We start from the raw sequence: 11,507 nt of genomic DNA on the forward strand, positions 1-11,507 counted from the left end.
TGTGACGTGTCATATCGAGGTGTAAAGTAAATTCATGTTTAATTTATTTTTATCTTCAGGAGATCGATCATACCGTTCAGTGTTTTTTTTTTCATTCTTTAACAAATGGCTGTATTTTAATATTTAATTAAATGTGCTTTTAGCATATATATATATATATATATATATATATATATATATATATATATATATATATATATATATATATATAAAATTTAAAAAAAAACTACATTTTTAGTGATAATTTATGTGTGATTGAAATTACTCCTTGACAAACACTTGCTTCAAAAATGTTGTTCCTATCATACTGTAACATACTGTAACTGTACGCAAGTACTTAAGTATTTATAGGCTCCCTTAAACTAAAAAGTTACCACAGAAAATTTGCACAGTGATTCTGCAGTTTTCCAATAGTATCCTGTGCATTTACCATGTTTACCATGTTTTTAATATGCTGTACCATACCTCACAGCTTCAACATGCAGCATTATGTTTGCAATACATTTTTCTACGGTAAATGTTTATAAACGCTGTACTAACTGTTATTATGTTTAGGGTTGAGTAAATCATATTTCAGCAGGGTTAAGTAGCACTGCATATGAAACGTGCATGTTTGTTTTAAATCCACAATAACAATACGCTCATTTGATTGGCATACAATACATGCAATACATATATTTCCACTCAGCTGTATTTAGAAGGTGTCATACAAATTCCTGTTCAATTTTTATAAAATGATAACACATTTTAGCATAAATATAATTCTACATAAAAATAAATTGCACAATAAATGCATGATTAGTCACATATTCAAAATAATGCATTTATTCATTTTATTTTAATATTTGTACCATGAAAACAATAATATAGAAATGTAAATGTAGTAAGGTAAAGTTAACCACTATGATTAAATGATAATAATAGATAATAACAAAAGATGCAGTCTATGAATTGTGTCATATTAAAAAGTGTCATTATTTAAAAGCTGTGACTTATGTCTGTAGCAAAATATTTTTTCACAGAATATTTAGCTTTTAATAAAGATTCTGACCAAATATTTTAAGTTTAAAACAGTTTGCTATATTTTACACTTTTATGATATAAAGGGTGTTCAACGATTAAAGCTCATGAATGGAAAATGCCAACTGGCTTAAACCCTCCCTTAATTGCAGAAATCCACGCGTGCGCAGTAAAGGCGATGCCTTCTTTTTTTTCACGGTCTACCAATTTCCTGTGATCAGAGTACTCGTATGAATATCTTGAGTAGGTTTGTTTATATTGATATGTTACCAAAAACATCCGTCATGTTCAAAAAGAAAAGCCAAGAAAATGTGATGCTCATGTGCTACAGTTGATGCTAAGCCTTACAGGTATAATATCTTCAAAAGTTAATGTGCCCAATTACATCCCCTCACCATAGCCATTTCCTACAGCAGCTGGAATCCATATGAAGACCAGTAACTCGGACACTCCCCTGCTTTTACCAGGTGAGCCAACCGGCGACTGCAATGAGTCAGGCTTAATAATGAAAATGCACTGCTTTAAGTGGTGGAAATCCGGAGGTTTTATAAAATCCAATTGGAAGGGAGTTACAGCATCAATAGATATGAGACATGGCCAGTTATATGCTATATTAAATCTAAAGACCAAGTCATTGAGATACGCACATTTTTGGGGTATACCTTACCAAGGTGAAAGACAGGTCAATGATCACTGAATGATCTGTGTTATTTATCTTCTAAATCTACTATGACAGTGGTGTCATATTGGCACACAAAAGTCCTCTGCCAAGAGCATAGAACAGGTACATTTTTTCTACATTAAAATGTGAGCAAAAGGCATGCAAATTAGGATGAAAATAACAAAGGAAAAAAGGCAGCATTAAAATTAGCTCAGTAAAGAGCACACATGTGAAGGAAACACTTTCACAAAGTAATACTTTAAATACAGTAATTTATAAGGAAAAGGTCACTTTTCCTCATGTGACCAGAGGAACAGAGTGAACTTTGTTAGTTGACGGATACCATGGCAAAAGGATGACTGGTAACTTTTCAGAAAACATTTTTCTGAAAAATGTACAACTCCCAACATTGCCAATAAGAAAACTAAAACAAAATATTAATTTATTTTATACAACACTTAAAACTCACAGTTTCGTTTCACTCCTCACGGTCATTCTGTAACCATAACAGAGGAGCAGATCGCTCAGCCACACACCCTGATATACCTTCAGTCACGCCCCCTTTGGTAGTGAGTGCAACTCCCGGATTAGTTAGCCGTCTACAAGACAAATAACACACATTACAAGACTGGTAAATAACACACACAAAACTCACGGTTTTCAACACAGTACTCCTTGCGGGTCGATGCGTAACCATAACACAAGGAAGAGATTGCTTGGCCACACACCCTGATATACCTTCAGCCACGCCCCCTTTGGTGCAATCATGTCTTCTCCAATCCATGACTGACAATTGCCTACCGCAGTAAGGCGCTGACTTCTAGTATTGTGGCTTCCCCCCTTTTTTGGATGGCCGACTCCCGACTGACCCTGGAATGAACTGTCAAATCATCCAATCCGGGGCACACTGTTCCTGTTACACAGCGCCCTCACAGATCGGGAGGGAGATTGTTGACTTGGATTCATGCGCTCTCTGTCACACTGCTATACAGTACAGTAAAGTTAAAGACAATATAGTAACTGAAGAGTCTCATGTGGCTTTTTAAAGCAGATATTAAAATGTAAATTATGAATGAACCTGTGAAAGCAACCAGCACAGCTTCAGCAATTTATATTTCATGTCCACACTGTGTACACACAGTTCAATCTCGGGGTGTGCTCTCCTGAGGTGCTCATGTCCACACTGCTATTTGGGGTGCTTCTAAAAAGGAACTTTATGGGATTCAAATCTGATTGTTGTTTTACTGGGTCAGCCTCAGCTATGGTGCTTTAGAATATATAACCATCTGATATGGTCACATGCTCAATAGGGATTCAATAAGTGATCAGTAGGGCCGCATGCAGCCCAGAATGTAAAAATTAGTTAATAACAGATTGTGTCAAAATGTGTTTAAAAAAAGAACAATCCTCAGTCACAGTAAGAGAACACATTAATGTGCACCCGGAGATAGTATCCTATAATAAGCAGACTACCGATATACAGTCCATTCCATGATCGCCTAGCAACCACAGCTCAGAGAATGGCTATCACACCTGCACAAGGCAGATAGAGTTTAGAGATGTGCAAGAGCAGTTTGAAACTTCAATTACCATCAGAAAAAGATAACTTGTTAATTGTTACTGTTATTTTCAATCATATGCCCACTTTTATCACATCCCTTGGGAATTTCTACTAAATATTTTTTGTACAAACACATGAGCATTGGAGCGTTGTTTTGGATTGCCCATGCTTATTAAAATTGAAAATGTTTACTTGGTCTTATTGGTGCTACCTGTCTTCAGCACCCTGTAATGTGTTTTGAGTCTTAATATTAAATACTGAGGATTGACAAACAAGCCTACTGCTTGCCAATCCCTATAGCTCATGTAAGTCTATGTTTAACATGGTTATTTCAATATTTGTTATATTAATATCAATCCAAAATAATTCTGACAGTCTGCATAGGAGAATGACCCAATTCTTTTTTTGAACCCCTGTCAATAAAGTTTCACAATGTGTCTTGGATGGCCTTCTGCCTCACCCTTCTTGAATCAGCTACAAGCAGGGTGGCTTTGACTCTTGCAGAAACAGCAGAACCAGTGACTTTAATGCTTGATTACCATCAAGTGCACAAAAACATTTAGAAAGTTAGCTGTCTGACTTTCTGCCCAACTGTATATCAGCCTGCTAGTTCAAACTGTGCAGTTGTCCTACCCAGCATTATTTATATCAAAAACAATTAAACCTACTGAACGCTAAAATTAGGCTTTTAAAACCTTTATGTTCTGTCCCCTTGGAGAGCCGATCCATTTTATTTATACAACCTTGCTGCAGCCAGGCACTAAATTTGAGTGAGAGAACTGTTCGAGGCACAGCGAAGTGCAGCAGAGAGGAACATATCTGTCAGGATGACATGCCTCAGTTATGTCAAGCAATTAGCCAGCATGGAAATCCATATTTATTTGGGAGCTGGCTCAATTAACTGCAATGTTTCTAAAGGAGTACTAACCAAAGCTTGCAAATTCACTGATAAATGTAGTATAAAATATAGTGTGGGAGGATTAGACTGTTTGGCCCAGGATCTCGACTTCTGGAGATGCAGGAGCCGCCCTCAATTGAGATGTGACCTACAAGGTCAGTCAGAGGTCAACCAAGACTCCCCAGAAGGGAGATACAGTTGCAACGGAGGCTGGGGAGTGACGGAAAAATATATAAAAGGAACAGACAAAAGTCTTCCAGTAAATGCCCAAACCACTCGTAGCATCTTCAGGGACTCTGTGAGCGAGAGGACGAGCAGCTCATTCCTAGCTGGAGATTAATGGGCTCCATTAACATGATCTTCTGTGCAACGAGAACCCTTCCCATGTCGATTAGGAGCCTGCAACAATGAGCAGCAAAACAGATCCGCGCTTCATGATTTTTCATTAACAAGACAAGATAAGAATTTCACACACAACCTTCATCACTTCCACAAGGTTGAACATGTTATTTTATGGTCCATTTATCCCTCCTTTCTTCCCTTTTGTATTATTTACTGAAATTGTTTCATTAGGAAAAAAGCATTGGGATGAAACATCTCATTGTGGGTTGCATCCCAGACAACATCACTGAACTGTAGCACACATTACACATGCAACATTATGGGACCTATAACGAAGCAAGCGCTAAAGCGCATTTTCAAAGACGTATGAAACAATGATACTAGTATACATCCAACAAGAAACCTAGTTACAGGAAGGAGGTGTTTAATTGTTAGTCTGGGTAGTTTATTGCTAGCATGACAGAGGTGAAGGCTGGGCACAAACCGACAACCACAAGAGAGCAAACCACTATGGAAAAGAGCCAGGTTCATCTACATTCATGGTTATTGAGCTTTCAGCCTCTTCCAACCGATGGGTCAGAATCTGACACCCCATAACACTGCCTGTTACACTAGCCTCAAAATATGGCCCCTATTTAAGGACATCATAGTAGTGAACTGAGGACCCTGTCTTTTCAGTGGCTCAGGTCTTTCATGCTGTCAGCCACCTCTTAAATAACAGCTTAGCTTAAAAGACCCCTGTTTTAAATATTGCTGTGCTATTACATTACAGTATGTATTTACATTTAATCTCCATTTTCTTTTTGGGGGAAAAAACAGAAATTATTTGTAGTGTCCCAATCACTTTTGAAGTGTTGTTCAAGAATATACTCAGAAGGTATGAACTGAGTGCATGTCTTGGGTCGAATAATGCATTTTCCCGCATTGCAGTACAGAAAATATTTACAACCTGGAAAGAAGAACATTTTCGAATTGTTTTGTTACTGCACGAGAGTAGCTGTTATTTACTTCATGTTATATTGGACTCAGCTTTCGCCAAGATAAAATGAGATAGTAGTAGTTTCCCATTGGCCCGGTATTGATAGCTGAAGTGGAATGCTGGCTCCAGGGATCAGCCTATTTGCAGCCTCTCTGGCGCATCAGCACACACAACTTCGTAGGGGTCATCAGGTGGGCACCTCCTGTCTTCTGTGTTTTGTCGACTAGCCCGTAACACCTTGGGAAGGCTCGACAGCGATGCTGGCATCCCAGCACCACTCCCCTCCTTCCTCCACCCAAGCCAGCCCTGTTTACTTACCTTAACCATCCATTCTTTTTCACTGATGTTAACTTCATCCGTCACCTCTCTTTTGACATCCCCAATCAGCTTCTTTCCTTCTCAACCAGAACAAAGTTTAGATATTTTATTTAACATCAAATAAAAAAAAACTATATAGCAAAAGTCTACCAGAAGCCATAATGGTAGTACAGTATTTCATGTTAGATTTCGAAATGTCACCTTTTTAAATTTGTGTCTTTTTTGTTAAGTATATGGAAAACTACAAAGCAGTATGTAACTCGACAGTTAACATAACATTATTCAGCAGGCTTCATTCAACTTTATGAAGCAAAATGAGCTAATTCTATAGATGCTGTAGATCCGAAGAGTGATGTCCACATTTGGAATAGTGGATTCCAGGTGATGTGCCTTCAGCTGCTTAAGCAAATTAATCTGAGATTTATATTCTTCATTTGTCAAGAAGCTACAAAAGTGCGCAAACTCACCTGGAAAAAGGGTATTTTAAATTACAATTAAAGATGATATAGGTGTGTGACAGAGAGCGAATGAATCCTAGTTAACAATCTCCCTCCCAACCTGTGAGGGCACTGTGTAAAGGGAACAGTGTGCCCTGGATTGGATGGTTTGACAGTTCATTCCAGGGTCAAGTGGAAGTCGGCCATCCAAAAAGGGGGCGATACCACAATACTAGATGTCAGCGCCTTACTGCGGTAGGCGATGTGTCAGTCATGGGTTGGAGGAGACATGATTGCACCCGCTACCAAAGGGGGCGTGGCTGAAAGTATATCAGGGTGTGTGGCCAAGCAATCTCTTCCTTGTGTTATGGTTACGCATCGACCCGCAAGGAGTACTGTGTTGAAAACCGTGAGTTTTGTGTGTGTTATTTACCAGTCTTGTAATGTGTGTTATTTGTCTTGTAGACGGCTAACTAATCCGGGAGTTGTCGCTAAAAGCCAGCACCCACCCTGGACCACTCTACAGCATTGTTGTCACGAATAAACTGTATTGAATCACCACTTGCACTCACTGTTGGACTTGTGATCGTGTGTGTTTAAAACTGTGTGTCTATTTCTATTATTATTTCGGGACTGAACCCCGTGACAAACCTGAGCGAAACACATTGTTGTGTAGAGACAGGTATTATTATTTATCAGCCAATAAAGAGCTGCTTTTTCACTGTAAATGGTCTTGTGTTACTAAGCACCGCATCACCACTGCACCTGTGCACTACAAACCACTTTGCCACAAGGTAGCTGAGGGAAATGCTCTTCCTGAGTTTCTGCATTTTGCATGCATAGATTGTAATCGGCTATCTCCACCACTTCAAAACCTTCTGCTGCAGGCTGGACTGGCTCTTCTTCAGCAGGGCATCTTGGTGTTCCCTCCACGGTAGCGACAGTGACAGTTAACAATTGATTAAGAACATTGCTTAGTTTAAGTACCTTGTTTATCAATAATTAATTTAATTCTGTGAAGAAGAGACACTTACGTATTATCGACATGCCATTTTGATTATTAAATCAAGTGTTGGTAAAATTTTACTAGTGTATCAGTGTGTCTGATTTTTTTCATCACACTACTTCCATGCTAAGCAGCTGGCCTTAAAATAATGCATATTATACAGTGTGCAGAATTATTCAGCTCAGTTTTATCAGACAATGATGCTGCCATTAATTGCTCAGGGATGTCCCTGCATCATTGACATGTTCATAGAATGTTGGTCTCTGGACAAAAGTTTACAGACAAACTTAAACGTGTTCAATTTAGCTGATTTAAAACCCATAAATATGTTTGTTTTACATAGATCCAAAAGAGACACTTTGAACCCTTCAGCCAAAGTTGTTTACATTATCTCAGGGTATTCATTATTAATTAGATTTACTATTTTAATTATGTATGGTGTAAATACTCCACTCTGTTTGATGTTTGAATAATAAGCAATATTTTATTTATAAGCAATGGGAACTATAAATATACTTGCTTTTTACAAATATATATTTTTTATACTGAGGGCCTTTTCCAAGCATGTTCGGTTGTAATAAACCAGCCATCCTGTTGAAAGACATGGAAAGTCCATTTTCATACAATTTTAGCTCTGGAATTACTTCAGCCATACACATTGAAGTAGTGTATATCTCAATAGGCCCTATTCACAAAGCTTTAGAGGATAACTGACTGTTTACCAAGACTTCCGATGTAAGCGCTTGATCTCCTGGTGAGACTTAAGAAACTCCCAATAATTTAGATTGCCAATTGTAATACATTATTACCTCAGTTCATTTTCTAACCAGATTTGCCCAGTATCAATGTTGAAGCATTGGGTGAAACTAGACTCGCCCAAATTAATGGCATGGGCAAACCAGATTTGCCCAGCATCGATTTTGAAGCGTTGGACGAAACTAGACTCGCCTGGGCTAGCCCCGAAATTCAGTGAAAACTGTTGAAAAAATGGGTTTTGCCCAGTCATCTTTTTCAAGTTCTGGGACAATCTAGATTCGCCTGATTGGACGCGGGCAAGTACCGAAAAAAAAGTCGTAACTTCAGGATTCACCCAGAAGCCCTTGGCGAAACTAGATTGGCCCAGGCAAAACTAGACTCGCCAGACCACCAGTTTTTGCCCTTAACATATATATATATATATATATATACAGACGTGCTCAAATTTGTTGGTACCCCTCCACAAAAAACGAAGAATGCACAATTTTCTCTGAAATAACTTGAAACTGACAAAAGTAATTGGCATCCACCATTGTTTATTCCATATTTAATAGAAATCAGACTTTGCTTTTGATTTTTTATTCAACATAATATTGTAAATAATAAAACAAATGAAAATGGCATGGACAAAAATGATGGGACTGCTAACCTAATATTTTGTTGCACAACCTTTAGAGGCAATCACTGCAATCAAACGTTTTCTGTAGCTCTCAGTGAGACTTCTGCACCTGTTAACAGGTAGTGTGGCCCACTCTTCCTGAACAAACTGCTCCAGCTGTCTCAGGTTTGATGGGTGCCTTCTCCAGACTGCAAGTTTCAGCTCTTTCCATAGATGTTCGATAGGATTCAGATAGGACTCATAGAAGGCCACTTCAGAATAGTCCAATGTTTTGTTCTTATCCATTCTTGGGTGCTTTTAGCTGTGTGTTTCGGGTCATTATCCTGTTGGAGGACCCATGACCTGCGACTGACAGAGCTTTCTGACACTGGGCAGTACGTTTCGCTCCAGAATGCCTTGATAGTCTTGAGATTTCATTGTGCCCTGCACAGATTCAAGGCACCCTGTGCCAGGCGCAGCAAAGCAGCCCCAAAACATAACCGAGCCTCCTCCATGTTTCACTGTAGGTATGGTGTTCTTTTCTTTGAAATCTTCATTTTTTCGTCTGTGAACATAGAGCTGATGTGACTTGCCAAAAAGCTCCAGTTTTGACACATCTGTCCAAAGGACATTCTCCCAGAAGGATTGTGGCTTGTCAATATGCATTTAGCAAATTCCAGTCTGGCTTTTTTATGTTTTTCTTTCAAAAGTGGAGTCCTCCTGGGTCTTCTTCCATGGAGCCCACTTTCGCTCAAAAAGCGACGGATGGTGCGATCAGAAACTGACGTACCTTCACCTTGGAGTTCAGCTTGTATCTCTTTGGCAGTTATCCTTGGTTCTTTTTCTACCATTCGCACTATCCTTCTGTTCAATCTGGGGTCGATTTTCCTCTTGCGGTCGCGCCCAGGGAGGTTGGCTACAGTTCCATGGACCTTAAACTTCTTAATAATATTTGCAACTGTTGTCACAGGAACATCAAGCTGCTTGGAGATGGTTTTGTAGCCTTTACCTTTACCATGCTTGTCTATTATTTTTTTTCTGATCTCCTCAGACAACTCTCTCCTTTGCTTTCTCTGGTCCATGTTCAGTGTGGTGCACACAATGATACCAAACAGCACAGTGACTACTTTTCTCCATTTAAATAGGCTGAATGACTGATTACAAGATTGGAGACATGTGTGATACTAATTAAAGAAACTAATTAGTTTGAAATATCACTATAATCCAATTATTTATTATCTTTTCTAAGGGGTACCAACAAATGTGTCCAGGCCATTTTAGAATATCTTTGTAGAATAAGCAATAATTCATCTCTTTTCACAGCTTCTTTGCTTTATTCTATGACATACCAAAGGCATGCAAGTATACATGAAAATAGCTTTTAATTTCATCACTTTTCAGGAGGAATGAAGCATTATTTTAATGAGCTGTAAGGGTACCAACAAATTTGAGCACGTCTGTATATATATATATATATATATATATATATATATATATATATATATATATATATAATATATATATATATATATATATTACACTGACCTGTGCTAAAAATGTGTCTTAATTTATGAGGCTCACTGCATGAGATCCTAACACCCCTCCACCACAGCCCCGTATCGCCCTCCCCTCCTGCGCATGATGCTAGCGTTGTGTAAATGCTCACGTACACTTAGGTTGTATTGCAGCCTCTTTACAGTACGAATGAGATGCAGACTTGTCCTGTAAAAACCTCTTATGAAAAAACTAGCTACCCTTTATTTTTTCATATATTTATTTCATTTTAATTACACTTTCACGCATATAAGAAAATATAAGATACAACTCTGTCTCCCATTTTTCCTATGCCACTGTTCCTTAATGCTGTCAGTTGCAAATAATGTACTCCAAAATCGTAGGGTTTAGTATTTGGGATTCTGCTTCGTTCACATACTGTACCTACTATTTTAGTTGTTTAACTTAATAATCAAGTTTTCAATGTTATATAAACAGATTTAGTGCTACCAGTACAAACCAAATAACACAGCCTTGGTGTCCTTGATGTCCAATCCTAATGTGTTTACAGAAAGCCTGTAGTACATAAGATTAAAATCTAAGGAAGATTTTCAGCCTTAGAGGAAATTCAGTTACCTGAAAAGATAACAGCTGTGTCGTCAGTAGACAGACTCCTGATTTACACAGCATGACAGTAAAAAAGAAACATTCCAGCAGGACATTCTGTAATGAAATGCTACAAGTACTCTTTTAAGTGAGTTTTAAAATGTTGACTTAACTATTTGTGTACTATTACCATGCGTGCTTTGTCATATTCTTTGTCAGTTCCCCCATGTGTAACAGCATAAATATCTGAAAGTTAATAAAACCAACAAGAATTACCTTAGGCATGACAAGACTCCCCTTAGGCAACATGGTTGATCTGTGATATTGTGTCATGAGATTAATTACTAAACATCAATCAGTGTTGGCCAAGACTTTGAGTGTCATCTTTGAGCTCTACTCAGTGCAGGTATGCTGGTTTGATTCTATTTACACTTTCATTAGCAGACAGCTGTCCTAATTACTGTTTTTTCTCAAGTCCATGCAGACATCCAGCACCGAAAATAATTAGGATCTTTAGCATCTATATCATAATAGTGACATATTGGTGTTAAGTACACATTAAAAATGTAGGACATCTGAAGGGAGTTAATGAAAGAAAATAGTATTGATCAGTGCCAGTATGTAATTAGACTCAGTTGTAAATGGAGGGTGCCAATCACATGATGTGCGATCAGTCAACTACCAGTTTTTGAGGTCGACTTTTGCATGCTACTGCTCGACTATTTGGTTCTACCCCTAGGTACAACATAAGAAACAACAACTTTCATATAATGTGTACCGTTTTAATGAATAAAACATACATTTAACAAACTGTTTACCTTAAACACATTT

The sequence above is a fragment of the Acipenser ruthenus genome, chromosome 24 (genome assembly GCF_902713425.1).
Source record: "Acipenser ruthenus chromosome 24, fAciRut3.2 maternal haplotype, whole genome shotgun sequence".
NCBI lineage: Eukaryota > Metazoa > Chordata > Actinopteri > Acipenseriformes > Acipenseridae > Acipenser > Acipenser ruthenus.